Raw genomic sequence first — 26,520 nt, 5'->3', positions numbered from 1 at the left:
ATATAAGACTGAGATTCAGATTTTAGATAAAGTGGCACTGGATCAAACTTTCTCAGGTGTTCCCTGAGAACACAGGTAAGCAGTTAAGGCTTTTCATGCTGGGGATTCTAATTTAGTTACATTGAGTTGGAACCCAACAATATTCTTTTTCCAGTTCTTAATGTTTCAAAAAATTTTAACAAGATTCCCATTTATTCTTATTTTCAGGCACCTAGAGTAAACATCAATCTAGAAGACTCTGATGTCTGATACAGCCCTCAGATTCTATGATTATTCCAATAATTCTCTACTTTATCTGTGTGTAGACTGGTCTTAAATGATTTTTTTTTTATATTCTGGGAGTCATACAACTAAATTCATGGACAGTGGCTTATAAATTGGGAAGTTTATGCTTGACCTAAAAACACATGGGCAAATACAGAGGCCTCATTTCATGGAAACTCACTGTGGAATGACATGCCCTATGGATCACTGGGCTCGGTTACATCTTTCATTTGTTTGCAAGCATGCTCAATGGTCCTGCAGTCTCGAGTGTTCAAAGGTTAAACCCAACAGCTAGAAAAATGATGACAGTAACAAAGTTTAAATAACAAAAATCCTGGTGCATAAAAACCAATCTTCAAATCCTATAAAACTACCAGCACCAATTCCTCATTATATTTTTAACTACATCACGATTATACAACTTGAACTATCCTGCAAGTTGAAAAACAAATAGCCAGGGCTTGAAGCAGTACTTCCCAATGTTTGTTTTGCTTTGCATTTTCTATTTATTTATTTTTTATTACATATTTCAAGTGAATTAAATACAGAAGTTTAATTAAGAAAACAGTGTTCAGAGTCCTATTTGCTACTCAGATGCTGTATTCTATGGTCTACTGAGTACTTTAATGAGTTGTAACACTGCAAGATGTTCCTAGTGCCTGCACATCCTTACCTCCATCAGCATAAATTTCTGGGAGACTTTCAAAATGGATTGTTTTCCCCAAATGCATATATTTTTAAAAGAAGTTAGTGAATTTATTTTTTATTCTACTTTTTTTCAGGTGCCTAGTTTAAGGTATAAGCTATTCTTAACCCCAACTAGGATCAAACAGATTTTTCCTCTTGCTATTTTACATAGATATTCACACTGCAGAAGTCTTTGGACAACTAGTTTATCTTAGTTTCACATTTCCAAATACTGCCGACAATAATTACGGACGTATGAGATCTTGGAATTTAAAAGGGTATTCAAGATAATTTATCACAGCATTCTCAATTTTCAGAATGAGGAACAAAGTTCTAACAGCCAGAGTGACTCGCTCCACGCAGTTCCATTCCTGGAAAGCCTATTCTGGCTTCTGGGAATGTGGAGGCAGATTCTGAATCCTTCCCAGTCCTCACATTGGCTTTAATGCCCTCTTCCTAGCAAGACCCGTTGGCTCTGATTTACTCTTTCAAGCTATTAAATATGATGGTTATTGGTGATTCTGAATCAAAATAGTTCTCCTTACACACTATGAGCAATTCCATATTCTGTGCTTACATGTGGTAGTAATATGCATAGTAACACACTCATGTGGTAATAGATCGCCACTGCCAAGCCAGATTTAGAATTCATTTTGGGAAATAAGTGACTTTTGTGTTCTCTGCTTTCCTTTCTCTCCTCCTCCCCAATCCTTCCGTTTCATTTTGGGCTTCGCTTTCTTTGGGAACCTTCCTCTGTGTGCCCAGAGCAGGTCAGGAATGACTGCTGTACCCCCACGGAACCTTTGTCCTTGCATCGTGGCACTGCTAACAACTTTGATTTTGTGTTTATTGGCGTGATCACTTAATTAACGTCTGCCTCTCCCCAGTTCTGCATTGACTCTAACCAGGCGAAGACGGGGCCACCTGCCGTTGCTCATGGCTGCTGCCCCAGTGACTGGCTCAGTGCCTGAAGCACAGAACATTCTCAGTATTTGCAGAAGGAATGAGGAAATGAGTGGAATATCCTCTAACCTCAAATCTATCTGTAGTTGAGGTTTTTGATCTGATTTCTTTTCCTTCTAATATCACATTTATGAAGATTAACTTTGATTTGTAGTTCTTACTCCTTATTCTAAGCACTACCAGGTGTCCCCTGGCTGGGGCTCTCCAGGGCAGGATAATCTAATGTAATATCTAAGTCATCGTCCTGATATTTGGAAGCTAAACAGATGGAGGGAGGAGACCATGCTTGATGGCAGGAGTGAGATGCTCCACCACATGCACAGCAGAACTTAGCCAGCTCAACATGGTCTAGGGCAGATCTTCAACATTTCTCCTAATCTGGAAAGACTGCCCAACACCTGAAAATCAGAGTTCCTAAGGTTCTTCTTGCACACTTATGAAATGGATATGTCCACCATTTTGTCTTGGCTGAAGGGTGATGGCATTTCCTCAACAATTCTGAGATACTCCATGGAGCCTACGAAAACAAATCAGAGCAAACTCTTAAGCAGACTGAGAAAAGATATAAAGAAAGCAGCATGATAACTAGGTGATCAAGGCAGGCTGGAGGGCAGGGCTGGCTGTGGCCATGCACCTCTTTGAGGGTTGGCAGAGGATATCATTCTACACATCCTGGTCCCACGCCAAGGACCAGATGAAGGTCAGTGAGGAGTGTCCTAAGAAAAATTAGGAGACGTCCCCATTTTCTTGAGGGATTGAGAGAACTCTCCCTGATCAGATCCATGTGCACACACCCTGGAGTGCCAGGAAGAAGTGCCACCCGTGTTCTTCAGACTGCCATATTTTGGAGCCCTGCCCTGCATGCACATGCTCTGTAGATTAAAGACCAAGTTCATATATTGCAGGAGAAGATGAATGGAGGAGGGCAGCCATCTTTGCAAGGAATTTCAGAGATTTTACTGAGAAGATGACCCATGGCCAGGAAGGCAAGTAGGACTCTTCTTCATTCTGGGACTGTAAAATTTGGACCTGGATTTTTATAGCCTAGAACACAAGGTACTCCTGCCACATGGAGGCAGGGAAAGAGTCCCCTCAGGAGCTCGCTGACAACAGTGTTGGCATCACAAGGCTTGACGAGGGAGCTGGAGGACCCACTCCTAAGCATGCACAGAAACACCGAGATAAAACCAGATGAGCTCCAGAAGTCAGTCACTATGTGTGTATAATTAGGAATGTGGTGTGTCTGGGGGTCACTGTCTGGTAGAGAATAACATTCTACTTACATGTGAAGAGACTGGAGCTCAAAATATGAGTTTATTTGTCAGACACTTGGCATCAAAAGTCGGGTACTGCACCTCATTCCCAATAACTGAACACCTGCTATGTGCCAGGAAGTATTCTAATAGCTTCGTACACACCGTCTCATTTAATCATCACTACAATCTTACCGGGTTGGTACTTTCATTACCCCCACGCTGCAGATGGCTCTCTCCAAGCAAGTAAATGAGTGAATGGGTCAGGGAACCAGAATATGGACCCGGGGGGGGGGGGTGACGCCAGCATGGAGTCATTCCCTGTACTTTCCCTCTACACTGACCCTAATGTGACAGTGTAAGTTTCCTTCATGGACACAAGTGACATGCTCAGTTTGGGCTTGGGTGTTGATTCAAAAAGCCCACTCAAAACAGTCCTCCCTTTTGACATGCTGACACCGTTCAACATGCAGATAAATTCCCCATCCCAGGACGGTCGCTCTCACTATGTTAACTGCACGACTGCAGCACAGACCAGGCCGACCCCCATGTGTGTATGACAGGCGGGCGCACACCCTGCCTGTTCTTTATTTTCCAAACGTCCTGAAGATCCTTCTCACCCATCCTGGGTCCTCGGTCACAGATGATTCTCTGCCTCTGTTTTCTCAGTCACTTTTCTTCTCTCATGGGACTATTTTCTATTGAGAGTTCTTTTTTATATCGTTTTGCTGAATTTTATCAGTCCATTTCTCAGGCATCATGCCTTCCTCCTCTTTCTGCTTTCAGATGTTGGTGTCCCAGGGTTGTCTCCTTTCCAACTCTCTTGTCACTGTCTGCACTATCTTTGGGTGGTCCTCCAGGCTTCAGCCTCCAACAGGATGCTCACAAATCCCAGTTTTCTCTTCCTTCCCAGATCTTTTTCCTGTGCTGAGGTTTCTTGAAATTTTACCAAAAAGGATATACAAGATGTGCTTTTTTTCCTTCAAACTACTTGAACTTAGTTCCAATAAATTACTTATATTAATGGGAAACAAATATTGTCCTTAGATTCATCTTTAACTATTCAAAGTATTTTGATTTTTAGTTGAATTTAAAATGATAGCAAACATTTCATAGTATATTTAAATCATAATTATATGTTAGATATTTAATGTGCACATTTAATTTTTATTGGCAATAAAAATTATAATACTGAAGTAAGGATTAAAAGCTACTTAAGGGAATATAGAAATCTTAATTAATTATATTTTAGTTACTTACATTTTAATAGAATTTTTCTTTGAAATTACCTTGTCTCAAAAATGAAAGCATGAAATGAATTTATAGATATTCAGCTTTTAAAGCACTTTTATACATGGAAAAAATTTAGCCACTTACCTAGGACTAAACTTCATTTATGAGGAAAATAAATGTTTCCTTAGTAGCCATTCAAAGTGTAATTATCAATGAAAATGGAAAACTGCACTTTCCTTACTCTCTAGATATAACCAGAGGATATATTTTCTTTTTTTAAAAAAAAAATGTATAAAAATGAGTTAATGCCTTTAGTCCTTTTTGTGTTGCTGTAGCAGAATACCTGATGCTGGGAATGTATTTAAAAAAGAGGTGTATTTGACTCACAATTCCAGTGGCTGAAAAGATCAAATGGCACAGCCCTGCTGTCTGACTGTGTTACAATATGGTGGAGAAGCAGAAAGGGAACTGGCTGGGAGCAGCAGGGGCACCTGTGCCAGCCAGGTAGCAAGATACTGGGGAGGGGCCAGACTTCCTCTTTTACAAAACCCTGTTCTCAAGGGACAGGATCCAGTCCCACAAGACCTGGTTACTCCTGAGTGACAGCATGAATGCATTCAGAAGGGTGGAGGTCCCCTGACCTAATTACTGCCCATTAAGTCCCTCCTCTTAAATGTTCTGTTGCCTTTGACATTGCCACATTGGGGACAAAGCTTCCAACACATGAACCTTTGGGGCACAAACAGACCAGTTCAAACCACAGCAGTACACCTTAGGATGGCTGAAGATAGTCCGTCAGAGAAAAAGTGACTGTAATTATTCAGATAATTCAGGAAAGTCTTACCTTTCCATTCAAGGTATTTAGTTTAAACCATCCAAGTTTGGGTTTCCCCATTCCCCAGTACTTTAACCTTAATTTTATAAGAAAACAGATATCTACAGATGATTTGGGCACAGAAGATTACTCAAGGACAAGGCGCTGGACATAAGTCAATCGTTCTGAGTCAGCATCACCATCTGCTGAAACTGTAGGGTGACACGTCCTGAAACGCTCCAGTCCCCGTCGATGGCATCTTTATAAATTACGACAAATAAGACAACACTTAAGTATCAGGCAAATGTGCAAGATAGCGCTGTTCTGGCTCTCTGAATCAGTGAGGCAAGTCTGTCTGGCTCCAGGTGTCCACAGGATCGCAGCAACGGCCTTGTAAACAGATGGGGATGTGGGCAGAGCCATCTGTGTCGCGCTGCGATCTGCATGGAGGTCGACCCAAAGAGGAGCCGGAGGCAAGTCCACCGAGCATCAGCACATTCACAGGCTCGGCCTCAAGAGTTACATCTATCTGACACATCTGGATGCTTTTTTTAGTCGAATCTACAGGGAAATGGGTTCAGAGATGGTTAGCTGGCTCAGCTGCTTGGAGCAGCTGCAAACTCAGCTGTAACCAGGGAAGTCTGAGAGCATGCGTGGATATTGCCTAGGGGACCCAGACAGGATGATAACCTTATATGAATGGGCTGGTGGTTTATTCATGCAAGTACTGTCGTCATTGTTTGGCTGCGTATACCAAGGCTAGGAAAGAGAAAGAAGAGAGTAGGGAGAAAAAGCGAGACAGAAGTCACCCTAGAAGAGACAGGGAATACTCAATAGGGCAGGAATTCTAGGAAGCCAGAAGGGTAGAGAGAAGAAACCTTTCTGAAGCAGAGAAATGAAGCGGTAATGAACTTGGCATGTTAGTCTAGAGTGCCTGGTTGCAAATCCCAGTTCTACTGCTTACTGGCTAATGACCTTGGGGAAGTTACCAACCCTTTGCCTCAATGTCCTAATTCATAAAATGATGATAATAGCCCTTACCAACTAGGGTTGTTGTGGGGATTGAGTTAATTCATGTGCAGCCCTTAGTGCATTGTGCAGCACATGGTCAAGTATCTCTGGAAATTTTAGCCATTTTTAATCATCGTGATGACCAGCTTAGCATATCACTGCATCACACCGAACGTCAGTGACAGCACACAGTCATGAGGTGCAGAGTACAGGGACCTGCAATAGCCCTTGAAAGCATCTCTGTATTTGGGGAGATGACGCCCTAAAGGCAGCTCATCTTTCAGAGGATGCAAAACTGGGGACCTAGTTAGTGCAGGACTGTATACATCCTATACACTTTGGTAGCATTTTAGGGTATTTTGTGCAAAACACACACACACACACACACACACACACACACACAGAGTTAGCTCTAATTGCATAACATACATTTTGTTATATGTATAATTTCACTTACTCCTCACAGAATTTCTATGAGGCAAGCCCAATTATTATCTTCATTTTAAAAATAAAGACTCTGGGGTCTGTTATGTTAAGGTAACAGGTGATCAAACTGTTCAAAGTGAGAAAACCAAGGTTTGGGCTCAGGTCTGTCCAGGTCCAAAACCAAGGTTCTTAGCTATTTGCTCTGCTAAGGGATCCAGGAGACTGGCCAAAGGACAATTCAGGGCAGCCAAGAACTATCTATCACACTATGAGGAAACTACGACATTTTCTGTAGCATGTTAGCCTCATATTAAAAAGCCACATTCTTTATGTCAGAGAGTCTAAACTTGACAGTTACAAATAAAAGCATACAAACAGTGGAGATTTGTTTCCTGTATCTGAGCTCAATGTCCCTTCACCCCTGTTCCTGTTCCTGGCAGGAAGTGGTGACTAACTTGCCCTAGGAGCCACTCAGAATCTTCTCTTCTGTTGTACAGTCTTGCGTTTGGATATTTGTTTATTGCAAACCTCATACTACTTATAAAAGTTGGTTCCATCCTATTGAACATTTTCTCTTCCTTCTGCTCCATCAGACAGGAATCTCAGGTGTCCTTGGATGGCAAGGCAGTGGGCCCTTTGCTGGATGTTTCTGACTTGGATAGGTTGAGAAGTCTTCCTCTTGGCGTGACTAAGGCCCAAGCTCCCTGCTTGCTGACTGAGCCTCTTTGTTCATTCTCCTGATGTTACTGACCCTGTGTGGCATGGCCAGGGATACTGTTCAATCTCTGGACAGTTTTCCCAGGACACCTGCTCTCCAATGAACTTTGTTCTTCCAAGTGGGACACGTAACCCCTACCCCACAGCAAGTGTGTCAGTTAACATCCTAAGTGATGTTTTCCTTTCCTTGGGGTGCAGAAGCTTCTGCATCTTCTGTCCACCACAAGGACTATAGGAGCTTTCCTCAGCTACTGCCACATTGTGCTATGGAGTATGTGGGAAGATGCACCGCCAAGAAGCTAGGATTTCCCTGAGGGGCTTGTTCGCTGGGGAAACAAAGCTGCCTGCTACTCAGAAGTCCCTCAACTCATGTGAGGGTTTCAGCAACTCTCCCTGTATCCAAGGACTTTTTCTTTAGAGAGTAGGTAGTGAGTAGCGGCAGTGAGGGGGCAGGAAGTCCCTTCAAAATCATTCACCCAGCATTCCTCTCTCTTCTCTTCCTTTTCTTCAAAGGTAGGTTTAGCCTTTGGGAGGGAATTTTTCTTAGTATATATCTTGATTTTCTGCTTAATAATTTGCTAGGAGGTGCACACCTATCATCCTAGTGACTCAGGAGGCTAAGGCAGGAAGATCACAAATTCCAGGCTAGCCTGGGAAACTTAGTGAGACCTTGTCTCAAAATAATAAATAAATAAATAAATAAGTTAATTAATTAATTAAACAGAAGGCAAGGCTTGGAATGGAGTTCAGTTTAGAGTACCCCTGGGTTCAATCCCCAGTACCTCAAGAACAATTTGCTAGGTTAAAAAAAAAAAAAAAAAAAAAAAAAAAAAACCTCCAAACTTTGTTTCTTTATTTTGCTAGTTAAGCTTTTGAAAATTAAGGGATGTATCTGTGTGGCATGTGGGGAGAAAATACCTGGCTTAAATGAACAAGGTTTTGAGACTGTTTTCTCAGTATAATCTTAACATATCTGACTGAAGACTCAAATCTGGATAATTCCTTTTTCTAGGTATTATAGGTTCTTCCACTAAAGCAATGAAAGCCAGTGATTCAATGCCTGAGAAAGCCACAGGGAGTTAAAAATACATGGTTACAGTATTTTCAAAATATTATAGCCATTACACATGTATCTAGTTTAATGTTACTTTCTGAGTAGATTTCCCTTTTGTGATATTCAACTTTCATAAAATTTTTATTTGACTGTTTCAGTGTGATGTTTCCGCTGTGGTTTGGACTACTAGGTTTGGACCAGAGATGAAATAGGACATTATTTTAGGCCCCAGCCCAGGATAGTGGTAGCATTGGAATTAAGAAAAGAAGGAGATGATTCCAGGGAAAACAGATGTGGGGTGTGATGCACAGCTGCTAGACTTACACAGAGCACCTTCTTTTAACCCCAGTCTCGAATGTTCTGGGATTTATTTTGTTAATAAATGAGGTTATTTGTATCCAGAAAAGTTTAATGGCTGGCAATATTTTGACTGTTTTTCTGACTATGGAATGCAAATTATGCACTATTCCACACCATCTAGACTGTTGTTATAGAAGAGATTTCATAGGAAGGTTGATCCATCATGTGGGCATTCTACAGGATTTTAAATCTCATTATATTGTTAAAGGTGACATTTCATTGGAGTTTGTGCCTGGCATTCTGTTAAAAGTCAAACATTAACAAGAACTTGGAGAGAATTGTAGCCTGTTATGTTTGCAGAGGTATGTTTTTCTGATGATGAAAAGAAATTTAGAAACCTTCATGTAAGCAGTCTCCAAAATGCTATGGTTTGCATTTTGTAATGCGTTATGAGTGCTACTCTGCCTTACTCTACCTCCCTTGCTTATTTCCACTTTCCACCACTCCTGACATAGAAGGACAGTGGGTGGTATTGTTTTGGCCTTTTTACTTTGATCCAAACATAGACATACATAATTTCCCTCAATTTACCATAATGAGATGTGAAACAGCACTGACATAGGAATTTTCTCTGTACTAAAGCAGTGATTTACTGTATAAACTGTGCTTTCCTCATGCTCATCTTGGCTTCTGTTTCTTTGCCCTTTTTTGACAGCAATGATTAACAAGAAATCTTAGACTGGTTCTCCAATATAATGAGAGAACTTATTGAAACTGGTGGCAGCCAACCAGGACAGTTTCTGAGATATAGAAATAAATGCTAGAACACACCCATTACTTCACTTTAGCTGTATCTTTAAGGCTAATAGATGAGAATGGAGACAAGCAAGGACATCAAGGAGAAGAAAGGTTCCCAAGACAGAATGGAGTGTTAGAGAGGTTTAATGAAAAAGCAAACCAATAACCATGGGTGCGATGACATTCTGAAACCTTCATAATGCTTATAAATTTTGTTATTTCCTATGGTCCAACACAAGCCTACCTTTAGATCAGAAAGACCCAACATGGAACTAGAGCCAATAAATGTAAATTCTAGGACCTCTCTATGGTGTATGTTTAATGTTCAGATACCTTACTCTAGAAAAATTTTTATAGCTCTGTTCTCCGTTCATATCCTGATTCTACATTTATCTGAGGATGCACATTTAAATGAGGATACTACCTTATTTTCTATTTTGCTTCCTATATTCCTCTATTGAACCTGACAATAATAAGTGTAATTTATTCACTGTTCAAAGCTGGCTTGCCTTTGTTCTTGGATTATACTTATTTCTATCTGTATCAGTATCCAGCACAAGAGGTGGTTACTATCATGGATAGCTTTAGAGAGACTGCTTGGTTTATTTTCCCACTTTGACTTGGCAGTGAGCAAACTCAAAAACCTTCTTCACCTCTCTACATGAATTAGACAGGGTTCTATCAGGAAGAGGTAGCACATTTGATTTGACTAATTTGAGTGTCCTAATTTGCAAGGATGGATTCCGTTCTTCTCCTTAGTTCCTTTGGTGTGTAACTTTGCAGAATGTTTCTGTTTTAGGCAGGGTGGCCTTCCATACCTCCTCAACCTGCCTTTTGGCTCTGGGCTAAACTGTGAAACATGAGCAGAAAAGATACAAGCGGCAGCTAGGAGTGTGCTTGTGTTTGGGGGCTTCCTTTCTTTTGTTTCTACCAGCATTGTGGGAGCAGGTTTAGAATCACCCTCTGAAGGTGGAGATGCATGAGGAACAGAGCTGAGACTGTCTTAGATCATCTGTGTGATCTTGACCAAGGGTTGACTAGCTGAGCATCTATCCCATACTGGACATCAAGAAATATATGTTTATTATTGGGTGCTATTAATGTTTTGTGGGGTTTGCCAAATAGTATTGTGACAATAACATGAGAATTTAATTTGGGGGCTTTTTACAAAGGTGTGCTTGTATAAATGTGGGTATAGTTTAGGGAAATCAGAGTTCAGGAGTAGTAACGGCAGGGTGCGTTTACCATGCCTGTGCCTGAAGTGACAAAAGGAGACAGTGAATACTGGAACTTAGGGAAAAAGAAAAGCATTTGAGGACCAGAAAGGTGAACCTGAGTTAGGAGAGGGCCCTGTGGTCACACTGTGGGCTAAGGAGTTGGGAAAAATACACTAATCTCACTCTCCCCACTGGGCCAATTATTAGAAAAACTTGGGTCAAGACTTCACAAATACCCTGTCTGGACAGTGTGGTGTACAGTGGTTGGGCTTCAGCTAGTCAGAACCAAGTTCTAATAAGCTTCAGAAGGTCTTAGTGCGCAAACTGGTGAAATGGCCACAGGTCCCTCTGGAAGGCCACTGCCTTTGGCTGTGGTACATGGTCCTTTCTCAAGGGCTCTTGCATCTCCATCAGTCAAGAAAGAACCTATGGACTTGAACTGGATTAAGTATGGTTGAGTAAGCGACCACAGATCCCATTACAGTGAGTTGAATTTATGATTCCCAGATTTAGAATATTTTTGCTGATACATGCCTAGAAATAGTTTCATTTACAGCCCATCTGCTTCATTTATAGGGATCTTAGGATCAACTCACCATCCCCACAATCCCCTCTGGGCCAAAATCGTCTGGCTTCATTTTTCCCAGAGGTTTATTGTCGAGTTCAAACACCTTATCATTGATGGTTAAGTGCCAACATCTGGTCTCTAGCCCTCTGGGATTCCATTATTTCCGCTGAGATCCAAAAGCCACATTTGAATGCAGCCTCCTCCATCGTTATCTCTGGCTCACAGAGTGCAGCCAGCTCAGGGTGTCTCAATTGGCGCCCTTTGCATCAGTGCCCTGGTAAAGGAAGCGTTCTCTGGGTTGCCCGTGGCAGATGACTGGAAACAATGAGCAAATCACATGTGGATCCATTCCAACTTCCCCTTTACCATTAGTACTCCTTTCCCTCTAGCATTCCAGCATTTTGACCTCAGTGATGTAGATAGGGGTCAGCAAACTTTTCAGTAAAGGGTTGAACAGTAAATATCTTAGGCAATAAGGGCCATGTGGCTCTGTCTCAACTGCTCAGCTCTACCATTTTAGCTTGAAAGCAACTTCAGATAATAGTGAAATAAATAAATTCAGCTATGTTCCTCTAAATTTTATTTTTAGAAAAGTCAGATGGTAGGCCAGATTTGGCTCACAGGCCATAGCTGGCTAACCCCTGACATTGATAACATTCGGATCCTATTTCCATTAACCAACTTAGCAGACTAAACACCTCTGCCATGCTTATGAGCTCATTCTGAATCTTGAGTGAGCAGATTTGTCAGTCAGTTCAGCTAAGTCAAGTCATATGCTTCGTTCTTGATCTAATACTCTTAGAATCTACTTCCATATATGCTCCCAGCTCTATCTTTTTTAGTGTGTGGACTATCTCCTTTGGAGTTGACCTTGATTCAGTGTGGAATATGTAGAGCTCTTACTTTTGTTTAGGGTTCAAAGTCACTGAGGAGAGGTTGGGGTGAATCCTGAGAATACACATTAGTTTCTGAGGAGGAATCTCTCCCTAGTCAGTCATTGAAAGGTTTTTATTCAGAATTAAACCAGTTGCCTCAGAGGGAGAGTGGGAGGATGCTTTTGAAGAAAAGAGTTCCCTGAAATTTTTAAGGGATTTCTCTGAGGGTTGTGGGTTAAAAACCCCCAGCCTAACCTTTATCTGTTCAAATATCCTACCCCCTATCTGAGGGTCCCATCCCTTTCTCTTACATTATTAGGGCCTTACATTTGTAAGCATCACCATTTAATTACTACTGCAGTTCTGCTAACCAGCTTGGCAGAATTTTTCAAATTACAATAAGGTAGTTGGAAGAACATTTTAAAAAGGATTATCTGAAGATTGGGAAGGGTGTAGGGAAAATACTAATGATAGTGCACTATAAGGCTAATCACAAAAGAGACTTTTTCCCATTTTAGGCCTGTGGTGGTCAGGAGAGGGTGCAGAGAGAGAGTCACACAGTGATGGCCACCTGTGAGGAGCGGGGTCCTTTTGTTGAGGTGACATTCAGTGCACAGCAAACCAGCAGGGAAGGTTTCAGGGAGATAAATACCCAACCCAATTCTAACTGTCTTTTAAATCTTTAAAATGTTTTTCATTAAAATGAAATCAACTGTGAGCCAAACAGCAAGAAAATCCATCGATGGAATCCATTCATGTCAACTACTCAAGATCAATAGCAAAAAGACAGGTAGAGAATGGCTTTGGAAGAGCAAATGGAAGAATTCATTCGGCATGCTAAATTTCAGTTTTCAGGGGCTATAAAATGAGAATTATTGTGCCAACCTATTAAATTTGCTATAGAAATAAGTGTGTGGTAATGTGGATTTCTTAGGACAATGCTTGGCATAATAGCATTTTTTTTTATTACCCTGGATCTTTTCTTGTGCTCCATGTACTGCCCTAGTATCAGACTGTGAACTCTATATCAGACTGTGCTTCCATTTTGTCTCATGGGTTCCCCTTTGTGTTCACCAGCAGTAATTCATAGATTCTGCTCCCCTCAGTGAAAGAGTCTTCTGCATTAAGGAAGGAGAGGAGTACAAATACTAAGTCAATGGAGATAGTAACATCAAGGGACATGCTGGTGCTAAAGGACAGGAGAAGATTAACAGCACTGAAAAGTTGTCCTTGTCTGGGTCTTTTATATGTATGGGTTTTTGAGAAATGGGGAGAGAACGTACCAACTGGGAGGTTAGAGATGATGGTTGGATGTAATCAGGTACAGGTGGAGATTGCTCTAAAGACATATTTCAGAATACTTCTGGAGTCAGATGCAAACTAACAAAAAGCAGAACAGATTATTTATATAACTTCAAATATCATGAAAAATGTGTGAATTGTATAAGACACCCTGGTGTGCACTTGACTCTGACCCAGATTCATCAATGGTTTACATTGAGCCCCATCTTCCCTACCCTCTCTCTCATACACACACACACAAACACATTTTTTTATGAACCATTTGATATTAAGTTGAATCATTGCATTGCTGTATTTTGAACGAATTCAGTGTATATTTCCTAAGAAATAGAACATTTTCTTCATCTTTATTGTCAAAATCAAGAAACAATACAATTCTATTACCTAATCTACTGCCCATTCAGATTTCGTCAATTTCCCCATCCATCTCCTTTATAGTTTTTATTTTCCTCGTCTAGGATCTAACCTGGGACCATGGTAGTACCTCATCTCTAATTTTAATCCTTCTAGAGAGTTCTTCAGCCTGCCTTTGTTTGCCTTGACTTTGATAATTTTGTTATTTGGTAGAATGATATTTAATTTAGTTACTGAATTATTTTGTAAAATGGCATATAATTTGCTATATCTCATTTTTAGATATTTATTTTTGGCAAGAAAGTAAATAAAGAGATGCTGGCTGACTGGCTACTTCTTAAGCCATTGTACTCTGAACGTCATGTCAGTTTGTCCAAAACTGGTGATTAGAGTTTTTTCCACTGTAAATTTACTATTTTTTTGTAATTAAGTAATTGATAGGAAGATATTAAGTGAATATATAAAAATGTTCCCTAGGCAAATTTTCTCTTCCTTCTTTCAGCATCTATTGATAATTTTTACATTCTCTTTTTCTTTTTGCAGGTATCAGTTGTCATTCTGCTACAGGCTAATCCAAAAATCTAAAACCCAAAGCATTCAAACAGCTGAAACTTTTTGAGCACTAACGTGATACCACAACTGAAAAATTCCACATCTGACTTCATGTGATGGGTCAGAACACATTGTATAAAATTACCTTCAGGCTATGTATATAGATGTGTATAGATGAAATACAAATGAGTTTTACCTTTAGACTTGGGTCTCCAAGATATCTCATTCTGTATCTGCAAATATCCCAAAATCTGAAATCTGAAAAACTTAGATTGGTTGAGGTCTTGAGGTCAGGTGAAAACCCTCCTGAAGGATCAGAAGAATGAGGACTATTCTCAAAATGTGTTCAATAAAATTTTTGAAATGAGAAAAATAAATTCCTTTTAGAAAACCACTGATTTACAAAGTTAACCCTCATTTATTCCATTCTCTGCAGTTGATGATGTTCTGTTAACACAGGTCATTGGTATTGCTGCAACCAAGACACCCCAGATACATCAACTCCATCAAAAGAGAAGTTTATTTCTAATGTGATTATCCAGTGCTGAGGAGCACACTGCTAATACAAAAGACTCTTTCTTTCTTTTTTTTTCTTTTTTCTATTTTTATTGTAAACAAATTGGATACATGTTGTTTCTGGTTGTACATGGAGTAACAGCATACCCTTTGTGTAATCATACATTTACATAGGGTAATGGTGTTTGATTCATTCTGTTTTTTTTTCCTTCCCCCCATCCCTCCCACCCCTTTTCCCTCTATACAGTCCCTCCTTCCTCCATTCTTGCCCCCCTCCCACCCTTCATTATGTGTCATCATCCGCTTATGTGAGATCATTTGCCTGTTGGATTTCTGAGATTGGCTTATCTCACTTAGCATGATATTCTCCAATTTCATCCATTTGCCTGCAAATGCCATAATTTTATCATTCTTTATGGCTGAGTAATATTCCATTGTGTACATATACCACAGCTTCTTTATCCATTCATCAATTGAAGGGCATCTAGGTTGGTTCCACAGTCTGGCTATTGTGAATTGAGCAGCTATGAACATTGATGTGGCTGTATCTCTGAAGTATACTGATTTTAAGTCCTTTGGGTATAGGCCGAGGAGTGGGATAGCTGGGTCAAATGGTGGGTCCATTCCAAGTTTTCTAAGGGATCTCCACTCTGGATCTCCAGAGTGGCTGCACTAATTTGCAGCCCCACCAGCAATGTATGAGTGTACCTTTCTCCCCACATCCTCTCCAACACCTATTGTTGCTTATGTTCTTGATAATCGCCATTTTAATTGGGGTGAGATGGAATCTTAGGGTAGTTTTGATTTGCATTTCTCTTATTACTAAAGATGGTGAACATTTTTTCATATGTTTGTTGATTGCTTGTAGATCTTCTTCTGTGAAGCATCTGTTCATATCCTTAGCCCATTTGTTGATTGGGTTTTTTGTATTCTTCGTGTAGAGTTTTTTTAGTTCTTTATAGATTCTGGAAATTAGTTCTCTATCTGAAGTATGAGTGGCAAAGATATTCTCCCACTCTGTAGGCTCTCTCCTCACATTGCTAATAGTTTCCTTTGCTGAGAGAAAGCTTTTTAGTTTGAATCTATCCCAGTTGTTGATTCTTGCTTTTATTTCTTGTGCTATGGGAGTCCAAGGAAGTTAAGGAAGTCTGATCCTTAGCCAACAAGGTGAAGATCTGGACCTACTTTTTCTTCTATAATCTGCAGGGTCTCTGGTCTGATTCCAAGGTCCTTAATCCATTTTGAGTTTAGTTTCGTGCATGGTGAGAGATATGGGTTTAGTTTCATTCTGTTGCATATGGATTTCCAGTTTTCCCAGCACCATTTGTTGAAGAGGCTATCTTTTCTCCATTGCATATTTTTGGCCCCTTTGTCTAGTATAAGAAATTTGTATTTATTTTGCTTTGTGTCCGTGTCCTCTATTCTGTACCATTGATCTACCTGTCTATTTTGGTGCCAATACCATGCTGTTTTAGTTACTATTGCTTTGTAGCATAGATGTAGTTCTGGTTTCGTGATAACCCCTGCTTCATTCTTCCTGCTAATGATTGTTTTAGCTATTCTGGGTTTTTTATTCTTCCAGATGAATTTCATGATTGCTTGCTCTATTTCTGTAAGGTACGTCATTGGGATTTTAATTGGAATTGTACTGAATCTGTATAGCACTTTTGGTAGTATGGCCATTTTAACAATATTAATTCTGCCTATCCAAGAACATGGGAGATCTTTCCATCTTCTAAGGTCTTCCTCAATTTCTTTCTTCAATGTTTTGTAGTTTTCATTGGTTAGATTGATTCCCAAGTATTTTACTCTTTTTGAGGCTATTGCAAATGGAGTTGTTTTCCTCATTTCCCTTTCAGCTGTTTCATCGCTTGCATATAAAAATGCTGTAGATTTATGTGTATTGATTTTATAGCCTGCTATTTTGCTGAATTCATTGATGAGGTCTAGAAGTTTTCTGGAGGAGGTTTTTGGATCCTCTTAATATAGAATCATGTCATCAGCAAACAGTGACAGCTTAAGTTCCTCTTTTCCTATTCGTATCCCTTTAATTTCTTTAGTCTGCCTAATTGCTCTGGCTAGAGTTTCGAGGACAATGTTGAATAGAAGTGGAGAAAGAGGACATCCCTGTCTTGTTCACGTTTTTAAAGGGAATGGTTTCAGTTTTTCTCCATTAAGAATCATGTTGGCCATGGGCTTAGCATAAATAGCCTTTACAATGTCCAGCTATGTTCCTACTATCCCTATTTTTTCTAGTGTTTTGAGCACAAAGGGGTGTTGTATTTTGTTGATCGCTTTTTCTGCGTCGATTGAAATAACCATATGATTCTTATCCTTAAGTCTATTGACATGATGGATTATGTTTATTGATTTATGGATGTTAAACCATCCTTGCATTCCAGGGATGAACCCCACTTGATCGTGGTGCACGATTTTCTTAATATGCTTTTGGATACGGTTTGCCAATATTTTGTTAAGGATCTTAGCATCTATATTCATCAAGGATATTGGTCTAAAATTTTCTTTCCTTGATGTGTCTTTTTCTGGTTTGGGTATGAGGGTGATATTAGCTTCATAGAATGAGTTCGGTAGGGTACCCTCCTTTTCTATTTCCTGGAATACTTTGAGAAGTATTGGAATGGGTTCTTCTTTCAAGGTCTTGTAGAACTTGGCTGAGAATCCATCTGGTCCTGGGCTTTTCTTGGATAGTAGGTTTTTAATGGCTTCTTCTATTTCATTTCTTGATATTGATCTGTTTAAATTGTATATGTCCTCCTGGTTCAGTTTGGGAGGAGCATATGCCTCTAGAAATTTGTCAATGTCTTCAGTAGATTCTATTTTGTTGGAATACAGATTTTCAAAGTAGCTTCTAATTATGTTCTGTGTCTCAGTGGTGTCTGTTGTGATATTTCCTTTTTCATCGCGAATTTTAGTAATTTGAGTTTTCTCTCTCCTTCTCTTTGTTAGTGTGGCTAAGGGTTTGTCTATTTTGTTTACTTTCTCAAAGAACCAACTTTTTGTTTTGTCAATTTTTGAATTGTTTCTTTTGTTTCAATTTCGTTGATTTCAGCTCTGATTTTAATTATTTCCTGTCTTCTACTACTTTTCCTGTTATTCTGTTCTCCTTTTTCTAGGACTTTGAGCTGTAATGTTAGGTCATTTAGTTGTTGACTTTTCATTCTTTTCTGGAATGTGCTCCATGCAATGAATTTTCCTCTTAGTACTGCTTTCATAATGTCCCAGAGATTTTGATATGTTGTATCGTCATTCTCATTGACATCTAAGAATTTTTTATCTCTTCCTGATGCTTTCTGTTATCCGTGTTTCACTCAATAGCATGTTATTTAGTCTCCAGGTGTTGGAGTAATTTCTGTTTTTTATTTTGTCATTGATTTCTACTCTCAGTCCATTATGATCTGATAGAAAACAAGGCAGTATCTCTATTTTTCTGCATTTTGTAAGGGCTGCTTTGTGGCATAACATGTGGTCTATTTTTGAGAAGGTTCCATGTGCTGCTGAGAAGAAAGTGAATCCACTCGTTGATGAATGGAATATTCTATATATGTTTATTAAGTCTAGGTTATTGATTGTGTTATTGAGTTCTATGGTTTCTTTGGTTGGATTTTGTTTGGAAGATCTATCTAGTGGTGACAGTGGTGCATTAAAGTCACCCAGAATTATTGTGTTGTGGTCTATGTGCTTCTTGAAATTGGAAAGATTTGTTTGATGTACAGGGATGCACCATTGTTTCGGGCATAAATATTTACTATCGTTTTGTCTTCCTGATTTATGTTTCCCTTAAGTGGTATGAAATGTCCTTCTTTATCCCTTCTGACTAACTTTGACTTGAAGTCCACTTCATCTGATATAAGGATGGAAACCCCCGCTTTTTACTGAGTCCATGTGCGTAGTAGGTTTTTTCCCATCCTTTCACCTTTAGTCTGTGGATGTCTTTTTCTATGAGATGAGTCTCTTGCAGGCAGCATATTGTTGAGTCTTTCTTTTTAATCCATTCTGCCAGACTGTGTCTTTTGATTGATGAGTTTAGGCCATTAACATTCAGGATTATTATTGAGATATGATTTGTATACCCAGTCATTTGGCTTATTTTTGGTTTTTAAGTTGGCTTGGTTTCTCCTTTGAGTGGTTTTTCTCTAAGGTAGTTCCTCCCTTTGCTGACCTACATTGTTGTTTTTCATTTCCTCCTCATGGAATATTTTGTTGAGAACATTCTGTAGCACAGGCTTTCTATTTGTAAATTCTTTTAACTTTTGTTTATCATGGAAGGATTTTATTTCATCTTCAAATCTGAAGGTTAGTTTTGCTGGGTATAGGATTCTTGGTTGGCAACCATGTTCTTTCAGAGCTTGAAATATGTTGTTCCAGGCCCTTCTAGCTTTTAGAGTCTGGGTTGAGAAGTCAGCTGTTGTCCATATTGGTCTCCCCATATATGTAATCTGATGCTTTTTTCTCGCAGCCTTCAAAATCCTATCTTTATTTTGAATGTTAGGCATTTTCATTATAATGTGCCTTGGTGTGGATCTGTCATGTATTTGTGCATTTGGTGTTCTGTAAGCCTCTTGTATTTGATTTTCCATTTCATTCTTCAGGCTTGGGAAATTTTCTGATATTATTTCATTGAATAGGTTGTTCATTCCTTTGGTTTGTATCTCTATGCCTTCCTCAATCCCAGTAATTCTTAAATTTGGTATTTTCATGATGTCCCATAGTTCCTGGAGATTCTGTTCATGATTCCTTACCATCTTCTCTGTTTGGGCAACTTTATTTTCAAGATTAAATATTTTGTCTTCATTGTCTGAGGTTCTGTCTTCCAAGTGGTCTAGTCTTTTGGTGATGCTTTCCATTGAGTTTTTTATTTGGTTTATTGTTTCCTTTATTTCAAGGATTTCTGTTTTGGTTTTTTTTGTTTTTTTGTTTTTTTTTTTTTTGAGAATTTCTATCTCTTTGTTGAAATGATCTTTTGCTTCCTGCAGGTGCTCTTTCAGCTTATTGGTATTATCATTCATTGCCTGCATTTGCTCTCTTATCTCATTCTTTGCTTCGTGAATCATCTTAATCATGTATAATCTGAAGTCCTTTTCTGACATTTCTTCTAACATACTGTCATTGGATTCTATTAATATAGAATCTAGATTTGTTTGGATCATTTTTTTCCCTTGTTTTTTCATGTTGTTCATGTATCTACCCCTCTAGCAGTGCTGATCTGGGGTATTGCAGATTTCCCCCTATAGGCTTATAGTGGCCCTATAGGTTTCCAAAACCCTTTTTTTAAGGGGAGATCAATATTAGCAGTGCCCAATTCAGACACTATGCAATCCTAGACCAAATAGCCCCTATGAGGACAATAACAAAATTGTCATAATAAACAGAATGAGTTCAAATATTATCTTTAATAAGACAAACAGATTTGTAATAAAGTCTGCAGTTTTTTTTTATAATGAAAAGCTTTTTTTTAATTTTTATTGTAAACAAATGGGATACATGTTATTTCTCTGTTTGTACATGGCGTAAAGGCATACCATTTGTGTAATCATAAATTTACATAGAATAATGTTGTTTGATTCATTCTGTTATTTTTTCCCTTCCCCCCACCCCTCCCACCCCTCTTTACCCTCTATACAGTACTTCCTTCCTCTATACTTGCCCCCCTCCCCAACCCTAACTCTAACCCTAACATTAGCCCTTCCCTCCCCCCCATTATGTGTCATCCTCCACTTATTAGAGATATTATTTGTCCTTTGGCTTTTTGAGATTGGCTTATCTCACTTAGCATGATATTCTCCAATTTCATCCATTTGCCTGCAAATGTCATAATTTTATCATTCTTTATGGCTGAGTAATATTCCATTGTATATATATACCACAGTTTCTTTATCCACTCATCAATTGAAGGGCATCTAGGTTGGTTCCACAGTCTGGCTATTGTGAATTGAGCAGCTATGAACATTGATGTGGCTGTATCTCTGTAGTATGCTGATTTTAAGTCCTTTGGGTATAGGCCAAGGAGTGGGATAGCTGGGTCAAATGGAGGGTCCATTCCAAGTTTTCTAAGGAATCTCCACACTGCTTTCCAGAGTTGCTGCACTAATTTGCAGTGCCACCAGCAATGTATGAGTGTACCTTTCTCCCCACATCCTCGCCAACACCTGTTGTTGCTCGTATTCTTGATAATCGCCATTCTAATTGGGGTGAGATGGAATCTTAGGGTGGTTTTGATTTGCATTTCTCTTATTACTAGAGATGTTGAACATTTTTCCATATGTTTGTTGATTGCTTGTCGATCTTCTTCTGTGAAGTGTCTGTTCATTTCCTTAGCCCATTTGTCGACTGGATTATTTGAATTCTTGGAGTAGAGTTTTTTGAGTTCTTTATAGATTCTGGAGATTAGTGCTCTATCTGAAGTATGATTGGCAAAGATATTCTCCCACTCTGTAGGCTCTTTCTTCGCATTGCTGATAGTTTTCTTTGCTGAGAGAAAGCTTTTTAGTTTGAATCTATCCCAGTGGTTGATTCTAGCTTTTATTTCTTGTGCTATGGGAGTCCTGTTAAGGAAGTCTGATCCTAGACCAACAAGGGGAAGATTTGGACCTACTTTTTCTTCTATAATCTGCAGGGTCTCTGGTCTGATTCCGAGGTCCTTAATCCATTTTGAGTTTAGTTTCGTGCATGGTGAGAGATATGGGTTTAGTTTCATTCTGTTGCATATGGATTTCCAATTCTCCCAGCACCATTTGTTGAAGAGGCTATCTTTTCTCCATTGCATATTTTTGGCACCTTTGTCTAGTATGAGAAAATTGTATTTATTTGGATTTGTGTCCGTGTCCTCTATTCTGTACCATTGATCTACCTTTCTATTTTAGTACCAATACCATGCCGTTTTTGTTACTATTACTTTGTAGTAGAGTTGAAGATCTGGTATTGCAATACCCCCTGTTTCACTCTTCCTGCTAAGGATTGCTTTAGCTATTCTGGGTTTCTTATTCTTCCAGATGAATTTCATAATTGCTTGCTCTCTTTCTGTAAGGTACATCATTGGGATTTTAATTGGAATTGCATTGAATTTGTATAGCACTTTAGGTAGTATGGCCATTTTGACAATATTAATTCTTCCTATCCAAGAACATGGAAGATCTTTCCATCTTCTAAGGTGTTCTTTAATTTCTTTCTTTAGTGTTGTATAGTTCTCATTGTAGAGGTCTTTCACCTCTTTTGTGAGATTGATTCCCAAGTATTTTATTTTTTTCGACACTATTGTAAATGGAGTAGTTTTCCTAATTTCTCTTTCTGAAGATTCATCACTTATGTATAAAAATGCATTGGATTTATGAGCATTGATCTTGTAATCTGCTACTTTACTAAATTCACTTATGAGTTCTAAGAGTTTTGTGGTGGAATTTCCAGGTTCCTCTAAATATATAATCATGTCATCAGCGAACAGGGATAGTTTGAGTTCTTCTTTTCCAATTCGTATCCCTTTAATTTCTTTGGTTTGTCTAATTGCTCTGGCCAGAGTCTCAAGAACGATGTTGAATAGAAGTGGTGAAAGAGGGCATTACTGCCTTGTTCCAGTTTTTAGGGGGAATGCTTTCAGTTTTTCACCATTTAGAATGATATTAGCCATGGGCTTAGCATAAATGGCCTTTACAATGTTAAGGAATGTTCCCAATATCCCTATTTTTTCTAGTGTTTTGAGCATGAAGGGGTGCTGTATTTTATCAAATGCTTTTTCTGCATCTATTGAAATAATCATGTGATTCTTGACTTTAAGTCTATTAATATGGTTTAAGTCTATTAATATTACGTTTATGGATTTCCTGATGTTGAACCAACCTTGCATCCCTGGGATGAAACCCACTTGATCATGGTGCACTATCTTTTTAATATGTTTTTGTATGCGATTTGCTAAAATTTTGTTGAGAATTTTTGCGTCGATGTTCATTAAGGATATTGGTCTGAAATTTTCTTTCCTTGATGAGTCTCTGTCTGGTTTAGGTATCAGTGTGATTGGCTTCATAGAATGAGTTTGAGAGGGTTCCCTCCTCTTCTATTTTATGGAATACTTTGAGAAGTATTGGAATGAGCTCTTCTTTAAAGGTTTTGTAGATCTCGACTGAGAACCCATCTGGTCCCGGACTTTTCTTTCTTGGTAGGCTTTTGATGACTTCTTCTATTTCAGTACTTGAAATTGGTCTATTTAAATTGTTTATGTCCTCCTCGTTCAGTTTAGGCAATTCATATGTCTCTAGAAACCTGTTCATGTCTTTGAAATTTTCAAAGTCTGCAGTTTCTAATGGAGGACAAAGAGGATGCAGAGGGATGTAGAATGTGGCTGTTAACGGGATAAGAAAAGATTATACAGAAGTTCTAGATAATAGAAAGGGTGAGAGTGTAATCAAAAGAAATTGGATGTTAGCATGCAGAAAAGAGAGAAAGAGACTCTGAGGGAACAGAGTCTCTTTTCTATAAGGAGAAAAAAGAAAATCTACAGTATAACAGTCATATAGTAATGAAACCTCCCAGTGTTCAGTAGCCTGATGCATGAGAGGTATGTGACAATGAGCTTCAAGCCTCCAGCAGGTGTCTCAGGATGGGTTTTGCCCCATTTAAAGATCGGAGCTACGGCTTCCAGGATTATCCAAGATGGCCGCTCTGGCTTCGAAATGTGTTGGCAAATGGGGAGTTGCAGCTCAGGGTGTGGATGTGGTCAGCTGCAGGTCCTGGAGGCAGGATGTGGTTGGTCAGGCAGGGGTCCTGGAGGTCGAGTGTGTTTGGTGTGGTTGTGGGCTCCTGGAGGCTCCTGGGGTCCTGGTGATAGGGCGCTGTCAGTTGGTCTGGTGGTCCTGGTGGCAGGGAGCTGTCAGTCGATGTGAGGGCCCCAGAGGCAGGGAGTGATTGGTCGGGCTGAGGGATCCTGGGGCGGGGCTCAGTCGGTCTGGCCAGGGGTCCTATGGGGGTTGGCTTTTGTCTCAAAATGGCGGCAGCCACGTGTAATCAAACCTGCAGGTACTGTGAAAGAGAACTTTCAGGCAACAGCAGGCAGCAGGTGCTCCACTGGCAGTTGGCAATCAGTTAGCACACTGTTGTCGGACGATCGGGAGGTGAACCTTGTGCATTGGGTGATGGATAGGTGTAAGGCAGGCGATGGACAGGCGAGAGGCAGGCAAATGGCAGATGATAGGCGCCTGACAGTGAGCAATCTGCACTCAAAAAAGGCGTCAATATGCTGGCAGACTGCAGGTCATCACAGCAGACAAATGGGGTAAACCCCAGGGAATCGATAAGCAGCAAAAACTGCCTCACAAAGAAACAGATATCCTCTGCTTGAAACTGGAGTTACAGAGCGACAAGGAATGCAGCCTCCCTCTAGTCCGCCATCTTGGATTCCTCTCTATCTTTCTTAATCTGTGTCTTCCAACCTTGTCCAAGTTTTCTCAATCTCTAAGGAAATGAGGAGGGTAAGGAAGCTTTCCAGGGTGAGCAATACTGACTCTAAGGAGGTGAGTTGGATATTTCACTAATTACTTCTGTTCCAACCTCTTCAGCCTGTATTGCTGTTAGTCATGCCTCACTTCAAGGAGGCTAGGCAGATAGCTACTGTCTGGGTGGTTATGTGCTGAGCAGAAATTTTGTGGGTTTTATTACAAAAAAAAAGAAAAGGAGAACATAACACTGTGTAATAATTTTCTGTCGCTCTCTCAAATGAGATGTATTGGGTAGATATTCAGCACCAGTAAGCACAAATGGAAAATATCAGGTGATAACAGGGGACCCTGAATCTTGTATTCTTGGGAGGGTTGATTTGGAGGCTGAATTTGTAAGTTGATTCATGAATTCATTTGGCTTAGTATTTTGATGTGAATTTTAGATAACCTGGGGTACATTTATTGATCAGAAAAATTATGTAGTGAGTACTGCTCCTCAATTATTGAAGACCATTGTGACACTAATAATTTATTTTTCTTAATATGTGCTCTTGTCCAGTTATTATTTATTTCTGTGAGCTTATCTTACATGTATATTAGTCTTTTCAATTAAGATCTGCACTGATGAAAGCACAGAAATTCTAGAGAGTTATTGATATTCTAAGTGAATTTTATTTCTTTCCACATAGGTAATATTTTCAGGCTCTGAAAAGAACTTCATTATATACTTGTAAAGGTCTCAAAGCCCCATATTTTCCTTTAATCAAAGAATGGGGGAATGTATTTACTCCCCCATTCATACAAATCTAAATGCTATTGATGGCAATTCACAATAATTTGATAAGAATTTGAAATGAAGGCAATATTAAAAAATACAGTGTGCCCGATAATAAAACGTGCAATGGTGATTTTGACATTACCATTTCTGGCTAATGTTGGAATTGGTGCCAAAAAGAGATGATTTTGACACTTGAAATATTATTAGGATGATGAATTATATCTACTTGACATTATCATTTCTGATGATGCCTATCTTCCTTAATTTTAACTCTGGAGACTAAGAGAAAAGGTTGGTCTTTCATAGACGATTTAAACACATTTTTTAATCTTATTTTTCTAGGCTAAGTAAAGTGAAAAGTTGGGACATTCTGTGGAAAAGTCAACAATATTTTTGGACCACCGTGTATGAAGTGATACTTTATTTTCTTTTCACATGCTGTCTGGGGAGCATCATTATTACCATATCCAATTTACAAAGGGGTAAAGTGAGCTTTACAGATGTTAAGTAGAGGAGCTCATTCAGTACCAAACATTTACTTGGTAGAAAAACTAGTAATACACCAACTTCTGTTTCCAAATTTTGGGGTACTTTCTACCATCCCACATTGCCTCTCATTATAAGAAAAATAATCAAGGTAATTTGTGTTTAAAATGCAGTTACTTGGAATGGCTAAACCTACCAGTTTATTTTCTAGTGTCTGCTTCATAAAAGAGAGCTAGGAGTGTCAAGTTCTGAGATTTAGCTTCCTGTAATTGTTACAAAAGTGTGCATGCTCATAACTCATGTTGATTCTTTGCATTGTGTCTCCGGAGTTGAGTTTGGGGCAAAAATTATTATGCTCGAGAGTTGCAATGGAGGCCACTACAGGAGGGAGATTTCTCAAGCTGAGATATTTGTGTCAATGTGAGTATTCAACATGAGAAAGTGGGGCCTGCCTATTTTTGTTAAGTTAACAATAACTCATTATAATTAAAAATCAAATTTTAAAAATTGAAATTCAAAATAAAGCATATGATTTCTAAATTTATAAGTTTTATCCAAGTTTAAAGATCAGGTTGCTTTAATTTTTCCTAGAGTAACAATATCCAGTTCAATGATGAATAATTTGAGTTACTGACTTCTAACTTTTTTCCCCTTCTTTATTTCTATAGAAAACTCCAGCCTTCAGAAATATGTCAATAGCACTAGATATTCAGACCAAATGTGTATCCAGTGACTTCATAGAGTTTTCCTAGTGAAGACAACATTCAGAGCCACATCAGATGTGAAGTTATAAAGAGATCACTCTCAGAGGCTGGGAAATCTAGTGTGTCTTCTGTATTGGGAGTTAGAGGTCAGTAGACCTTTAAATGTACTCTCGACTTTCATTCAACTCTGTTCTGTTTCAGAATT

The sequence above is a fragment of the Sciurus vulgaris genome (genome assembly GCF_902686455.1).
Source record: "Sciurus vulgaris genome assembly, chromosome: 9".
Lineage (NCBI taxonomy): Eukaryota > Metazoa > Chordata > Mammalia > Rodentia > Sciuridae > Sciurus > Sciurus vulgaris.
This window is presented reverse-complemented; position numbering follows the sequence as displayed.